General features: G+C 42.5%; 1 protein-coding gene across 1 annotated transcript in view; it reads left to right on the forward strand.

Moving 5' to 3' along the window:
- The first annotated feature begins 708 nt into the window (after positions 1–708).
- Positions 709–16,057, forward strand: part of MAP1A (microtubule-associated protein 1A) — a 43,915-nt gene continuing 28,566 nt past the window's right edge. The window contains exon 1 of the mRNA XM_009994286.1: positions 709–805. The gene's annotated coding sequence lies outside the window, so the exon portion shown is untranslated. The remainder of the gene's footprint in view (positions 806–16,057) is intronic.

Genomic DNA, 16,057 nt, shown 5'->3' on the forward strand with positions numbered 1-16,057 from the left:
GTTCATGGTGCCAGAGTGTAGTATCACACCATCTAGGAGAAGCTGCTTTTTACTGGGACATGAAGATGGCATCCAGAACATACAGGTGCTCCCACTGAGGTCTGAAGGTGACTTTCCCAGCATAGCATAGTGCTGCCTGCTCTGGGAGCAGGTGATGCTCCTGCTGTGATATGAAGGCGATTAACTTACAAAGATTATATAGATTAAAGAGGAAACTCCGAAGGTCTCTATGGGATCAGGGGCTTTGGAGGAGGGATTATGCAGAGTGAGCTGGGGGGGAGCTTTTGTGAGTTGGAGGATGCACAGGCTGTAAGAGCAGAGAAGCTGGTGCCTGAGCTGTTCAGTAGTTTAACCATCCAGTAGATCAGCTCTACTAGTGACCAATGCTGGTTAGTGCAGGAGATGTAAAACTAACACTATGTGTTTGCTTGATTAGCAGCAGTGTAACTTATGTAGGCTCAGTCCCTTGTAGCTTGTTAGTTTCACTTGTGTGAAGCCCAGGTGGAAGGAAGCTTTGCTCTGTCTGCACTTGAAGGTGTGTTACAGCAGGTAACATCTTCTGGAGACTTTCTGCATCCCAAGAATGCTCTGTTGGAAAAGCATCACTGGTCCTTGTCTCCTGTTAACTTCATCTCCACTTCTTTTTTTTGACTAAATGTAATAACAGCTCACTATTCTTTTGCTTTTGTTTTGTGTTGAGTAGGAATTCGTTCCTGGAACATCAACATCCTGTCCTGTGACCTGAATCAGCAACTGCGACTCTTTGTGACCCGACACCTGGCTCAGTTTTCTTCTGAAGTCAAAGGTCAGCTTTTTGGTTTATCAGCATTAACTTTTGGGTTTGCAAAAATTACAGAATAAAGCTGATTGTGATTTAGAAAGTCAAATTCTATTAGTGAATTGTTTCCCCAGGATTCTGCAGACACAAAAATTAAAGAAAAAACATCTTAAGGGTTTGTTGGATGCAAGGAATTTGAATTAAAGTTATGTATCTTGCTACTGAGAATAGAGTTAATAGAAACGTGCTATTTAAAAGCATATCATGCTAGTAAGTTAGAATTTGTCTTCTGTACTTTGTTCACATGGTACAATACAGTTTTATGTTGTAAACTATTTAGTATCTGTCTCTTGGGTTTTAGAATGTCCTTTTGTATACACCAGATGTGTTTCAAGTAGCGTGTAAGACTAGTCAAATGACTTTCTGGATCCCTTCTTTGAAGGCCTATCTCCCTTTTCAGAGAAGAACAATGAATAAGAGCATTATAAAAATCACATTAACAGCTAGAAAATGTGCTTGCTGAGCTTGTGAAGAGCTTGAACTCTGGTTGGGCTGTTTGTTCTGCTTTAATGTATGTTAAAGTTATTATGGTAAGCACAGATTATACCAGTTTCTGAATATATTTTTCCAGTTGGGGAAGCTGCTCTCCTAATGGACAGCTGTGAAAGGTGTCAGGACTCTGCTCAAATGTGCAACTAACTGAGATGTCTCTTAATTTTCCTGTGCCTTTTTAACATGGGGATATAAAATTTCCCTCCAGCACACTTTAAATACTGTGTGTGAAATGTATCAGTTGAAACACTCAGCAGAAGTTCTGTCTAAGTTTGAAGCAACTATAGCAGAGACCATGGTGCAAATTGACCATGCACTAAAAAGTCACTGTGAGGGTAACATTTGCCCAAGAATTCTCGTAACTTGGGGCTGAAATTTCTGCATTAATGTTTGCAGCATGTATCCCACTCACTTCCCGTGTTCAAAAAGTAAATTGGATAAATACTTGAAAGAGCTCCTTTGAGGGTGGTTACTAATTGGATGAGGCAAAACAAGGGGACTTTATTGTCCCCTCTAACCTTACTTAAGTCTACTACAGAACACTCAGTACATATTTCAAGCCATTAAAGCTTGAATGAGGCAGAACAGAAGCAGAAATTAAGTATAGAAGCAGACAGCATGAATGAAAGATTTCTGTTCACTTATGCATCCACAGACATGCCTTAGATATTGATGGGCCTCTCCAGTGTGTAGTTACATAAATTTAGTCCTGATTAGTCAATTTCTGTAGCTAATGACATAGATCAGCTGGCATCTTGTTGCATGTCCAGCACAGACTTATGATGTATGTGGGTCTGACTGAGACACAGTCTTGCCTCTAGAAGCACATCAGACAGGAATGTTGTTACCAGCCATTCACAGGCACTGCTGCTCTGAGAAGCAGGTACTTTGTGGGAAAATGTAGTTGACTTTTCTAGTGGGATTGGGTAGAGCAACATACGAGGCAATCCTCTTCCTCAGGTTGTCTCCTGCTATTGCAGCTAGTTAAGCAGTGACCTGTTGGCTGCCTAGTTTTCTGCAAGTGTTCTGAGGAGTGAAACTCTGCAGCCCCAAACTGATGTTTCTCTGCTGTAGCAAGCAAGGAAGAGTTTTCTGGGTTGTAACTGTCACTGTAGCTGAGTACCAGTGCAAAGGGTAGTTGAAAGAGCAATGCAATGTCTGTCTGATCTCTTTTAAATTACTAAAGATATCTGAAATTCTCAAATCTGGAAGAAACTAACTGGAGAGGAACATACCTAACTGAAACCAATCAGTAGCTTCTGTTGAAGGGTTGTGCTTCTGTTAGGTGTAATGTGGATCTGGAAATTCTCATACTTGCATATTCCTTTTGACTTATTCAGCAGGTATGGATCTTGATGTGCAGCAAGGTGATTCCTCAGAAGGGGCCTATCCATGGGCTAAAGAACACTGAGGCAAAAGGAGTCAGCCTGGGAATAATGGCCATCATTTAAAATGTTTTAAGCAGTTGTTGAGAGCTGTAGAATATTATGGCAGTCCATAGAGGTGAAGTTTGTGACTGGAGATGGTACAGGCTAGACATGAATGCTGAAAGACTTGAGCTGAGGATTTATACTGTAATCCCAGGATTTACTTGATTGTGGTGGATCTTGCTTGCAGACAGGTTTCTCTCAGTGACAGCAAGAAGCTGTGGTTATGGCATGGTTCAGGGGGAGGATCTGGGAAAGACTGCTGCAAGATAAATTTCAGGTCACAACTGATAATATAATCTAGAAGAAGCTTTAAATGTAAACTGGGATCAGTCTTGACTTCATTCCATATGTACCATCAGATAATACCCTTTGGAAGATAGCTGCAGTCTTCTAGCTGTGCTGCTTCTATACTGATTGCTTTCATGGTTAAGTGTCTTTCTAATTTATTCTTTAACTTCTGCTGCCACTTGCTGCAAATTCATGCTGTGTGTCCTGTAACAGCCCTGTGAAGGTGTGTGTTCATGGCCATTCTGCTCCAGATGGACATTACATAAAACTAGAAACTTTCACAGCAGGGATTGTTCAGCTCTGTGCTGTACATACCTTCTTGTTTCTGCTGTGGGCATAGAAGAGTGGCTGCAATGGATTTTCGTCTTAGTATTCACAGCTTGTTGTCAGCTCCTCTGAGCAGGAGGCTGTACTGGAGATCTCCTGAGATCCCTTCCAGTTTGTTTTTGATTCCATACTACTTGAAAGATCCCAGTCTTGCCCATGTGAGGGACATGTACTTCCCTGCTGGGATGCTCAGCAGTGTCTCTGGAGGATAAAACTATTATTTTTCAGAAGTATGTGCATTAATCTCAGAATATCATTCCTTTCATGGCTGATGTTTGCACTTTGTGATGAGGGAGAAGTCAGCTGTAGCAGAGCAATTACTGTAAAGCCAGAGTAGTTCTTTGACCTTCTATTTAATGCAAAATGCTTCTCACTCTACAGACTTGTAACCACCAGTAGAAGTTTGACACCACTGGCAAGGAGCACCAGGTGAAGGCTGTTAATACAACATGACTAAAGCAGTCTAGCAGAATGTTCCAAGACTTTCCCATCTGCATTTGCTCAATTTGCTACAGTATTTATTTCCAAACACTATTTGTGATGTTAATGCTTAGTGTTTGAAGCTGAAATCTAAATGTGACTTCAATATTCTGTGGAACAGAGGCAGAGTTGTACCTCTGACAAGTTTTTAGTCTGTTGTAGATTATGAGGGACTAATGAGTCTCAAATGTGGATCAAATTAGAGGACAAAAAATGAGAACAGCTGGTGATGGTGAGGTGGTCATACAGCTGATACCTGATGCACCTTAGGAAGGTTTTGTTTTGCAGGGTTTTTGTATTTTTGAGGGTTTTTTTCTCTATCTTGCTGGCTCCTTTGAGTATCACAAACAAGACTCTTGCTGTAGGGGTAATCTCACAGCACAGTTTACTGGTGACAGCAAGAGACCAAGCATGGATGTGGTGGTCGCCTGGCCAAAAGGAAAAGGGTCAGTCCTCAATGGCAGCAGCAAACAGGAAAGGTAGGAACAATTATGGAAGACCTTGCATGACAAACTTTGTGCTGTGGTGAATCTGAGAGCCAGTAAATGGGCTGAAGGAGGGAGAGGGTGCTGGGATGAGAAGAAGGAAGAGAAGTGTCAAACCATCTCCAGGTGAAATCCTGTGCTCTCCCCTGGGGAGGCAGTTTGCACAGCTGTCAGTGGCCACTGGCTGCAATGGTGGCTTAAGATCATGAACAGTGTCTTCTGCTGGATGTTAATAGTTCTTTACAGCTGAGAGGGATCCTCTTTCCAACAAAAACTGACACGGTACAAAGTGAAGTGCTCAAAAATAATTACTTTTCAGCACAAGAGAAGTTTGCTTTCTGGTATCTGTTGGCTTTGATGCTTCAATAAAACAGCTTCTTTTTCTGACTCTACATGAATATTCTCTCTACATGAATATTAGCACCTGCTTTCAGTCCAAGTAGGGGATTTTAAATAGCTCAACCGCCATCCCAGTGATCTCTCTTCTCAAATCATACTTTGTGTCAGTCTTCAGAAAGCTTTTTATAAATAACTAATGACATAATTGAAAATAAAACTATTAAGAACAACATTCAGGTTGTATTTGATGGAACAAATGCTTGAAATAATGAAACATTGAGATACTTTTCTTGCCTCTGTAAAAGGATTATCAGAAATATTAAACACTTTCCTTGCATTTTTCTTTGCCAACTTAATGTTTTATGCTGAAAGCAGCAGGGTTTGTGTGTCTAATAACTAGCTGCCTTGCAGACAGATGGTCTTCAGGCTCTGGATGCACATGCTTCACATCCTACTGATGTTTACAATTAATGCCAGTTGAGGATTCCCCAGCAGTTCATTCTCAGCCATTACAATGACTTACTATTATCCAGCTTTAGCACCAGTTTGCTTCCCTCCTTCCCAGGTTGTTTAAGAGTACAGAGAACGGCATCAGTCCTGGTGTGGGCTGGTATGAAGTGCCCTTTGAAATAATAATTACAGTATATCAATATGACCTTTCAGGTTTTGACAAGCTTATTTGTTTTTTATTAAGAAGGAAGGTCCTATTTTCTCTAATGCCACACTGATTGACATCCATTTTATATTCTGTTTGAATCTTCACTCCTGATAGGTTTTCCAGTCTTGTAGGACTTATATGCCAGAGCACTGGAGCTCTGAGTGGAAGCTCAGAGCTTCTTAATCCAGTCTTGTAGATTTTGTACAGAAGTTAAATGTTTGTAGAGACTTAGTCTGGTTCTGCCATATCCCACCACCATTACTGTTAAAATAGAAATAATTTGTGTCAAAAAATATTATTTTTTTCCAAGTAGAGAATATTTACTGAATATTTCTGGTTCTGTTTGACCTGCAGACCTAAGTTTTAAAACAAGAAGAGCACAACAGCAAAAACTTGTAAGAACATATCTAGAAAATTTAAAATGCTGCTTTTCCCACCTTCAACTGGTATTTTTAACACTAAGAGAGCTCCTCTGGAAGCAACACATCTTCAGAGTTCTTTGGCAGTAATACTGGGCTGCACTTTGTGCATTTGAAGCCAGCACACTGAACCTTCTTTGGCAGGCCAGGATTAATCTTTGTTTTCCTTTTGATATATTCCAAAATGTTCCTTTGTTCACAGGGTGCACATTATGGTTCTCACTGTGATACCAAAAGGCTACTTGGTGAAGATAAGAAACTAGAGCTCCAATAAGCTATTTTGCACTTCAGCTCAGCAGAGATTAACGTAACATCAGTTTCTCGCTTTCCTGCTCTTCAGTCCAAATGCTGATTACTGACTGAAAGGGCAAATGGTTCCAAAATCCATGTAAGCATTAAATTGACCCTCTACAACTGACATTTCCATGCACATTTGTTACACATTTGAAACTGCTGAGGCTTTAATGAAATCATCTAGGATGTACCAGGGCATAACATCATTCCTATGAAAGAAACAATGTTTTATAGATGCTCAGGGTCTGCTGAATAGTAAGGTGAAAGTTCTGTTCAGCTTTTAAAAACAATTGAAATTGAAGGAAATGCCTTCCTGAATCAGATCAGGGTCTGTCTAGCCCAATATTCTGTCTTCAGAAGTAGCAACAGGGGATGCAGTTCAGAGAAACACAAGCCTAACTACTTCTGATTGCTCTTTCCCCCCTCTTAGGTCCTGCTATGCATAATGCCTGGATGAGGGGTGTTAAAGGACACCTCAAAAAACTCCCCTTACTAAAAAGTTGTTTAATCCTTTTTGAACCTACAGTTGCTGTCTGCTTCCACAGTTGTGTAGCAGCGAGTTCCTGAAATTCACTATCTAAAAGTTCCTCTTCTGTTTTAAGTTGATTTAGCTTCACTGAGTGTTCTCCAGCTTTTACCATTTTTAGGATTTGGTGAGTAATGACCTGATCTACTAGCTTTGATATAGATATATATTTTAAATTATTTTTTATAATAAGCTCATTTGAAAATGGAAGAGTTCTGGAGTTTTAAGACTCATGATAGTGGCACTGTTCAAACTTCTTAGTGTGATCTAAGCTAACTGAATTGATAGACACAACACTTTGTGTTATCTTCATAAGCAGCAGCAGGCAGTGCATCCTAGATCATCTTCTACTGTCATACAAATTATAGAAAGTTCATGAAGCTGCACTTCTAAAGAACAGAAAAATCACATCACCTTTGAACAAGGTCTGTCACATCTGAACTTTAGCAAAATACTGGATTCCCTGTTTTAATGATAAGTTTTTGTGACCATCTGTAATCACAGGCCCTGTTTGTGGTGTGGTGCTTATGACTTCTTGTGGTACTGGAAAATGAATGTAAGATTTGCAGTTCCACAGCTGTTGTTCATGAGTGATACCGCCATAAAATAAGGCCTCCTACCCGTGCTCCAGACTTCAGCATCCTCTGGAGTCTGAGTGGCTTCCATGAGGTCTGGCTGAGGTCAGTGCTTGGCTGGCCCAGGTTCTGGGAGCTGGGATCTTGTGCTGGGAAGCTGGACTGGCTGTTGGAACTGAGAGTGTGTGGGTCAGAGCAGCATCTGTAAGGACTTTGGTGGCACCTGGTTCTATTCCTCTGGGAGCTCAAGCATTTCAAGAATTGCAGACCATCCTATGTTAGGGTTCCTCCTCAGTAGACACCTGCCATTTTTTAGTGTGCAACCCATTCTAATTCTTTCTATTCTTTTGCCTAGAATAGCATTTTTGTTTCTTTCATTGACTGTCTGTCCTTACTCTCTTATCTCTAGGTTTTTTACAAGCTGTTTATCTTTTTTTTTCTTTTTTTCCCCCCCAACAAGTGTTCAATAGCCCTGAGTGAGCCAGAAGAAAAAGAAGCTTGTGTTTCCACTCAATGCCAGCAGAAAAACAACACAGGCTGTTGAAGGCACCATTTTTTCCAGCTTACAAAATGTGTAGCTTTCAGGCACTGGATAACAGTTTGTGGAGGATCTGTACGATGCAGAACAGTGCTCTGAAAACTATTTTGTGTTGTCCATTGGAGTAGTTACACACAGAATAACTTAGGGGGGAGAGGGTTGGGGTTTGTTTGTGGTTTTGTTTTCTTTTTCTTCAGTGCTGCAGAGGCATTTCTTCAACTTGACAACGGCAGCTTTCCCTGGGTGGCCACGAGCACCATAAGCACAGCAGCCGCAACCACAGCGCGGCTCTTAAATGAGGCTGGTTCCTCACATTGCTCTGTGTTTACCAGCTATGCTGAAGCTTGGGTTACTTACTATAAGCTAATCTAAGCTCTGGGTGACTTTTTTTTACAAATGTTGCTGGGATTCTAGCATCAGTTCTATGTATAACTGATTGGTAACAAAAGCCTTGTCAGTGTAGTGTTAGTGTGTCATTATTTCTCTGTGGCCCTGTACACGTTTCTCCTGCAGTGTTTGTGGCTTCAGTGGCTTAGAGTGGGCTTTTCCAGGCCTTGTCAGCTCAACCTTGCTAAGACAAACGAGATGAGCAAAGGGGAAGGAGATTTAAGTAGGAACATAATCTTTAACATGTGACAGTTTCCACTGTTGTGTATAATTTTCTGGCAGATTTCTTGGTCTGTTCCCTCTACTGTCCTATGATTGCAGTTCCCCAACCCTCTTCCTTGGCTTTTAAAGAATCCCCAGTACTGTCACAGACTTGAGGAGGTGACCAGCTGCTCTTAGCTCCTGCTCCCCTGAGTGCTGCACTTGAGCACCAGGAGCTATGGAAGTGGCTTTGGGTGCTGCTGTGCCTGGGCTCACGGATACGTGGGGAAAGGTCTGTCTGTGGTGCTTCCCAGGGTGGCTCCCTGCCTGGAAGCCTCTTCACATAGAGCCAGCACATGTGCACTGTCCCACTGCTCCTGTGGGGAGCAACTGGCAGGATCCATGTGCTGGATGCAGGATCACAGGCTGGGGATCTGGCCTCAGCCTGCTCTGCTGCCCCAGCCTGGGTACAGGGACTGAACAGGGTCCCCACAACATGATCCCCTCTAGGATCTTATTTCTTCCACCAGGTGCAGATTCAGAGGAGTGAAAAACAGTGCGGAAGGAGCGTGTTAATCCTCTTTTGCCATGAGATTAATTGTTGTCATGTGCTATTGTAATTTTAATGCCATAATTCCTGCCTCCTTAGAAAACAGATGTCCCTCAGCCTGACTGGCTCTGCTCCAGGACGGTCTTACCCCATTAACCATGGCACTGCTAGAACCTGTGTCTCCTTCCCCTGTAAGAACTGGGAATTGCTGATTGAAGGCACTCTTGTCCTTCCTGATGTTGCTTCTTTCCTGGGGAATCTGAGATTACATGCTCTCTATTTGATACTGAGAAGCTTTAGTAGGCTTTGTGCTAGAAAATCGTGAATCCTGAAGTGGAGTTAACAGGGGTCATTAAGGGCTTGTGTCTAGAGGCATCTTTTTGTGAAGTACCAACTTGTTTTCACTCTATTCTGTGTAACAGAATGCCTTGCTGCTTGCATTTGGAGACTTCAGGAGATTGTGTGCAAAAGCAATCAGATTATCCTGATGTCATGCTAGGATGTGCTACTGCTGCATCCCCAGCAGATCCCTCTTCCATCTGTAATTTTTTTTTACTTTTTGCTTTATCCTTCCAGCCTGTATGAAGCATAATGGAGCAAATGAGTCAATTCCTGAGTTCCAGCTTTGAGAAACTAAGAGCAGTGTGAAGAAAATAAACTCACTGTCTGTACAAAACACAGACAAAAATAATACTTGGTGAAGTTTTTCCTTTGTTTTCTGCATTTTATTTCCACAGAGAACTAACTTTCCAATTTCATGAGTTTCTTAGCTCCAAGCTCCTGGAGTTGAAATTAGCACAGTCATGAATTCTCTGGCAGCTTTTCTAAAATTAGAAGTTGCACTACTAAATTATTACTCTTGCTTCTAAAACCAGACATTGTGGTTAAATGTTGTTGACCGTTCATGGAATTCAAATTCTTGAAGTGTGTGGAGGCAAAGAGGAGAGAATAAGTGGGCTTGTGCTGGAACAACCCTTTGCATCCATGCTGGGCCAGTTCTGCTGTGCTGCCTTGGTACCTGAGGATTCACCTGTCAGGGTCTGTTTGAATAGACCTTGAGAGGAGATTAACCCTTTCATTTGATAGGAAAGGAAAAGAATTAGGAGGTTGTTGAGGAAGGGTTTGACTTTTTTTCAGGGCACAGAGGAAAAGAAGCATATTTTGTTGTTTTGTTGTCTTTAGTACTTTGTGTCCTGGTAGATGTGGGTGTTTTAATTTTTGTTTTCTTTTCAAAAGAAATACTAAGTCTACACTGGCTTGTCCTTGAAGTAGGAGCTTGGGAATAACTTGGTGATTTTGGTTTCTCAGACCTTTGTTGAATTGATTTGGTACCATGCATTCTGAATCCATTCAAAACAGTTTGTGGTTTTTTTTCCCCTAGTGATATTGGCCTCTACCTGTAGAACTTTCTAGGATGAGACTTATATTTCTCATGGGTTAAAAAATAAAAAGGAAAGAGTCCCCAAACACCACAACAGGACAAGACCATATTTTTCTTTCAGATTACCTCAGTACTGTTACTCATTTTTGTAAAATGATCCTGGCTTTTGTCTGCCTTCAGTTTGACAGCAGCTGTTGGGGAATGTGGGAATGGTTATGCACAATGTTCCTTTGCCTTCAGGTAGGTGAATGGTCTGGGATTGACCTGATCCTGCCTAATCTCTGCCTCTGAAATTTTGAGTACAAATGATTCTGCAGGAAAATCCACACTAGACAGTTTGACTCCAATAAAGAAAATTCTCATGGGATCACTCTTCTAAAGATGGAATTTGCTTGCATTTTTATTCCTATTTCATGAGATGAATAATTCAGAGTGGTTATTGATTTTTTAATTATTTTTTTCCTCCTCTCCATTTGTTTTTCATCTCTGGTTTCATCTGAGCTACTTCCTTGCAAGAAGACATGCTGCAGTGCTGATCTCATCCTACAGGAGGGAATAGTGCCTAAAATGGATGTCCTATTTGATCAATGTCTAAGAACACTTGCTTATTTTGCATCTTTTTTTCCTGTTTCTTGACTAGTAGGCCTTATAAGCAGCAAATGGCTGACAACTGTAATATACCAAACATACACACTATTTACTAACACTAGTTTAGAAAGACTAACATTTAATTTCTTGAAATTTAAAATATGCCTGGAATAACAGTTCCTCTTCTGTAGTCAGCATCTGGTTATTTCTTGAGGTATCTTTGCTTGCAGTAACAACTAGATCCTGTCACTGTTAGTTTTTCTTGGAATTTTTTTCTTGTCTTCAGACTTGGATTCATTGTGAGAAGTCTCCATACAATGCCAGATAAATCTGCATGAACCTGACAGGCTATGGGCCTCACAGCTTCAAGAAATGTGGCAGAGCTGCTTTGCCTTGCTAACAGACAAACGCCTGCATTTCAACATCTGTTTCCAACTTTAAATATCACACTGAGGAGAAAACTGAAGCAAGGTTGGTGAGTGTTAATAAAAAGGCACCTTTTTTTAAGCAGCTCTTCTACACTTTTTGACAGTCACATGAACATGGCAGTATATCCAGAGTAATGTCAACTTTTCCAAATGTATTTTGTCTTGGAAAGTTTACCTGGTCCACTGCCAGTTCTAAATCCTACCCCACCCTCTCCCCAGCCTTCCCCTTGGTTTGTCTGCCAGCCTTAGCTCCCTGCCTTCATTTGCATCATCTGCACGGTTGCTGCTGATGCTGCCTGTCTCCTAGGATTCTGTGGTCATTTGGTCAGAACTGTCTTACAGGTGTCCTCCCTGTGCAGCATCAGGGCACCTGTAACCTGCAGAACTGACTGGGCACCTGGGGAATTGGTGCCTCTGGACAGCCATTCTTTCATAAGGATGGGAGCAGACTTTTTGTCTCTGTTCAGGCCTTGGAGATTGAGTTAAACCAGCAAATTCACAGGAATCTGACCCTTCTCAGGGCAGCTGGTCTCTTTTACAAGAGATAACTGGATGGTTCTGAAAAGAATGTGATCTGAGACCATCAAACACATCTAGGAGAAAAAGATACCATCGGCAGGAAGAGGAATCTCGCTTCATATTTTGGCCCTTGTATCTTCTCTCACACTGTCTTTGTTTCTTCCTTTCAGTGCTAGAAATAGCTTGTACCTTCTCCTTTGCTCTGTCTGTCTGGTGAGGAACCAAGGTTGTGCCTCTGCTTGGGGCAGTCCTGTGGGTGCTAATCAGGTCCTAGTGCTGGCAAAGGCTGCTGCTTCCAAATCCAACATGGAGTAGAAGGCTTGAGTTCTTCTTTAGGTAGATGTGTGCCGCTTATTGGAAGTGCTCTTGGAGAAGTCTTTCCTTGACCTCAGTGTTACTAGAAAAACATGAGGGTTTGATGCCAGTGTCACTAAGACATCACTAGGATTTGATCCTAGTCCCCCCGTCCTCTCTGCCACAGTAAGACACCCTTTGGAGACCCTCCAGGGAACACACAGCTGTTCTGATTAGGCCCCAGTATTTGCCTCAATCCTTCTTTTCATGTTCCTTCTGGTCTCTCTTAGTGCTGCTCATGTTTGCTCCAGTTTTGCAACCTTAACTTATAAACCTCTTTATCCTTTCCACCGAGAGTTCTAGACAGGTCATCTGTCATTTTCCCAAAAGCTTTTGAGTTGCTGAGTTAAATTAGGATCACCATTTTTAAAACCATATTTTCTGGGACAAGAGAGACCAGAATGTTGCCACAGAAAACTCACAGGGTTCATGAATTTGTTTAAAATGCAAATTGGAAAAGAGGCTGGTAACAGGTGCTGACAGTCTCAGGTCCTGTGCTGGGGATGCTGTTAACACAAAAGTAAAACCTTACTTGGTGAAGAAAATGATAAAGAAATTCATGGAATGGATGACTTGGGTATCCACTTCTACCCTTCTCAAATACCACAGCAAGTTTAGAGAAGCTAATTCTCAATAGCTCAGTTAATCACTCCTTATGTCCTGAAGTATCAGAAAGATGAAAAGATTATTCTTAAGGAAGAGAAGTCTAAATTTGTAACTGTATTGGACGTGCAAAGAATAAAGTACTTAAGGGAACAAAGGTTCCTTGAAATAGAAATCTACAAGCAACTAATTAGGTGTTGCTTTGTTTCAGAAATGGTTATTAAAAAAAATAAGGAAACTTTATTAAAGTGGGAAACAAAACTTCATTCAGAATTTATCTACCATACAGAATGAAAGGTACAAATAATCTGTAAATAAGAAAGGAGATATGAAGTAGGGAAGACTAGTTAAATAGCTGCACAGAAAGATGCAGAAGTATTCAGCAAAAACAAGTGTCCTTTAAAAACACCCTAGTAAAGTCTGCAGAAAAGATTAAAAATTGCTGCACCTCAGAAATAAGGATAGACAAGAGAATGTTAGAGGTGATTTGCCAAAGACTTAAACAAGCAATGGGTTAATTGATGGACTGACAGCAGGGTAGCCTGTGAGTCAGCAACTGGACAGTCAAGGAAAAGCAAAACCTTCCAAGAGGGTGGATGTGAACAAATCCTTGGCACTTCTCTGCAGTCTCCTCTGCATGGCATGCTGAGGTGATAGGCTGCTGCCTCTGCTCTTGGAATTAATTGGGCAATCTTGTGTAATGAGCCTGGGATGCGGTGGCAGAGGGCTAGAGTTCTGTGCAGTGGGAGCTGCATGCTTTTCGTGCAGAGGCATGGAGAAAGAAACCCTCATAAAAGCATAAAATTCAAATTAATATCAGGGCTCAGGCTGGGTCAGGCCATGGTTATTCTCTGTCCCAACACTTTTCAGAAGCTAGTATACTGTTCATTAGAATCTCTGTTCTCACTAAAGCCTTTGGCCTGTAGTGGTGAAGGAATCAGTTCTTAACATCACCCACTTAAGTATAAGTCAGTCATTAAGAAGCCTAGTTCATCTGCAGTAGTAGTAGCAAATCCATCCTGTTGCTTTGTCCTCAGCACTGCTGCAAAGCAGCACCTTACAGATGATACCTTTTGCTCATTTTGTGCATCTTTACGCTGAAAAGGGGTCCTGCATGATTGTTTTGCAGTCATTCTGTAACTGCACCTGTTTACTGTCTTCTTTACTTAGTCACCTTGACTGTGCAAACCTCTCTGGCTCATGCTGCAGTGGGATGAGACGCATAATAGGTGGTTATAACCATCTCCCCTAAGAGTGTCTTGTTGTGCACAGGGGATGAGAAAATGAGCCTGAAGGGATGATCAACAGAGGATGCTGAGAGCACAGACAGCAAGTGTAGTATGTTCATGTTTGGGGGACAGGAGGGGACTAAATGTAGCCTGTAGACATAAGAACAAAAAAACCCCACGACCTTAAAAAGCACCCTCAGGGTGGAGCCAGCCCACTGCTGTCTTGTGCAGGGGCAGTAGTATATGGGAGTGCACTGCAACAGATCCCCTTCTACGATTTTATGGAAATAAGTAAGCTTTTGCTCACTGGTGGCTAAAACATTTTCTAAAGCTAGAATGAATATACTGTTCTCCAGCTATTGTATAAAGAATCAATATAAATGTCTTCAGGATACGAAAGGAAAAAACCTGGAACATGGGACACTTTTAAAAGGTGTTGGAAGGACCTGGGGACCACTAATATGAGTGTTACACTTGTGTTCTCAGTGAATAGATGGATACTGGCAGATGTCATCCTGGTACTGCTCTTTATCATTGTGAGGGAGGCTCTTTCCAGCCTCACTGTCATGAGGAACATGCCCTAGCTCTGTGCTGTTCAACATATTCATAAATGGTTTGGAGTGTAGTGTCAATGCTGAAAGAACTCAGCTGGCTGCTGACTTGAAGTTGGTGGTTTGTTAAACCCTGGGACAGTGTGCCTTGCTGCAGATCTTTTAGAGCAACTTTGTCCCTCCTGTAGCTGGGAGGTTATGCTGTCCTGATGCTTCTGGTGGCTGGAAGGGAGCTGTGTCCCTTGGCATCTGTCAGTCTGACTGGACTGTCAGGTGAGTGCTTGGGTGCAGATCTGCTCCCTGCAGCGTCTCTCGTGTTGGAGGTGACCACAGAGGCCAGAAGGCTCTGCTCTGTTCTCTCCCAGTGCTCTCTGCAGGGGCTCCAGCCACTGGGAGTGGTTCCCAGCCATCGCAGCAGACTAGGGCATTTCCTGCTTGTGTTTGGAGCTGCCGAGCAGAAGGCTGGGGTATGATGGATGTAACAGAGCAGTTCAGCAGCTCCCTTAAGCATGCAACTCTTTTTTTTTTTTTTCAGTGCTTAGCACTTCAGAATTTTAAAATGTTTGGCCTTTTTAAAAAAGGGTGTTAAGATGAGGATGTTACCTGTTCAAAACATACAGAAATCAAATATGTTTGACTCTGGTGTGCTATTTTTTCCTGAGGTTCACAGATATTTGCATTGATTGGCATTATGTGAAAGCTACAGAAGAGAAGGTTTCGAATTTTTAAAAAACTCATCAAAATTCTGTGATATTTTTATTCTTGAGCATTTGTTTATCTCTAACTGCCCTTGGAAGATCACTGGGAGGGAGACTTGTAGGGCAGGCAGGACATCTCCAGCTTTCACAGTTATTTCTGGAACCTAAAAGTAAGCTGGGATCTTGTGTAAGGCAAGAAGGGCATCAGTGGTGGTTTCAGTGCTTGCTATAAAAACAGGTCACAATTGACAACTAGGATGTTATGAAGTAATCTGTATATTCCAGCACTGATAGGCCTAAGCCTAGCAAAGCAGGAACAAGGAAGCACAGTGCTCTGTCCAGTGTCTTGGAGATTAAGTGAGCCAGACATTGATACTGGTCATGAGATGAGCTGCAAGGGTCTTAGAAAATTATTTAAACATTTATCTGAAACAGTGCTGGGAACAGGTCTCCAGAGGTCAGGTGGCTGCTGTTCTTGCATCGCTCTCAGGTCCTGTTTGGTGGGATGTCAGGTCCCTTTGGCACGTCCCCGCTTGCTGGCAGGTGGGCACGGGCTGTGCTGCTGAGGCACCGCTGTCCCCGGGAGGCTCCGGGGGCTGTGCCTGGGGCTTCATCTCGCACGGCTTTAGTCGGAGGAGATGCTCTGCACTCGGAGCCAGGCATGAGTTCCAGTTTAGAGGCGAGTTAAACCAAAGCCCCGCGCAGATGAGATGGGAGCGCCCTCGGGCAGAGGAGCAGCCGGAGTGTGCGGTGTTGGGGTGCGGGGGCAGTGCTGGCAGTGCGAGAGCCCCTAGGTTTGCAGGAGTTTGCCCGGTTTCCCGTGTTGTGGAGCCGCCCGGACGCCGCGTCTGAGCCAGCGGTCCCGCCGCGGCCCCGCAG

The sequence above is a fragment of the Chaetura pelagica genome, unplaced genomic scaffold (assembly GCF_000747805.2).
Source record: "Chaetura pelagica isolate M959 unplaced genomic scaffold, ChaPel_1.0 scaffold233, whole genome shotgun sequence".
NCBI classification, from domain to species: domain Eukaryota; kingdom Metazoa; phylum Chordata; class Aves; order Apodiformes; family Apodidae; genus Chaetura; species Chaetura pelagica.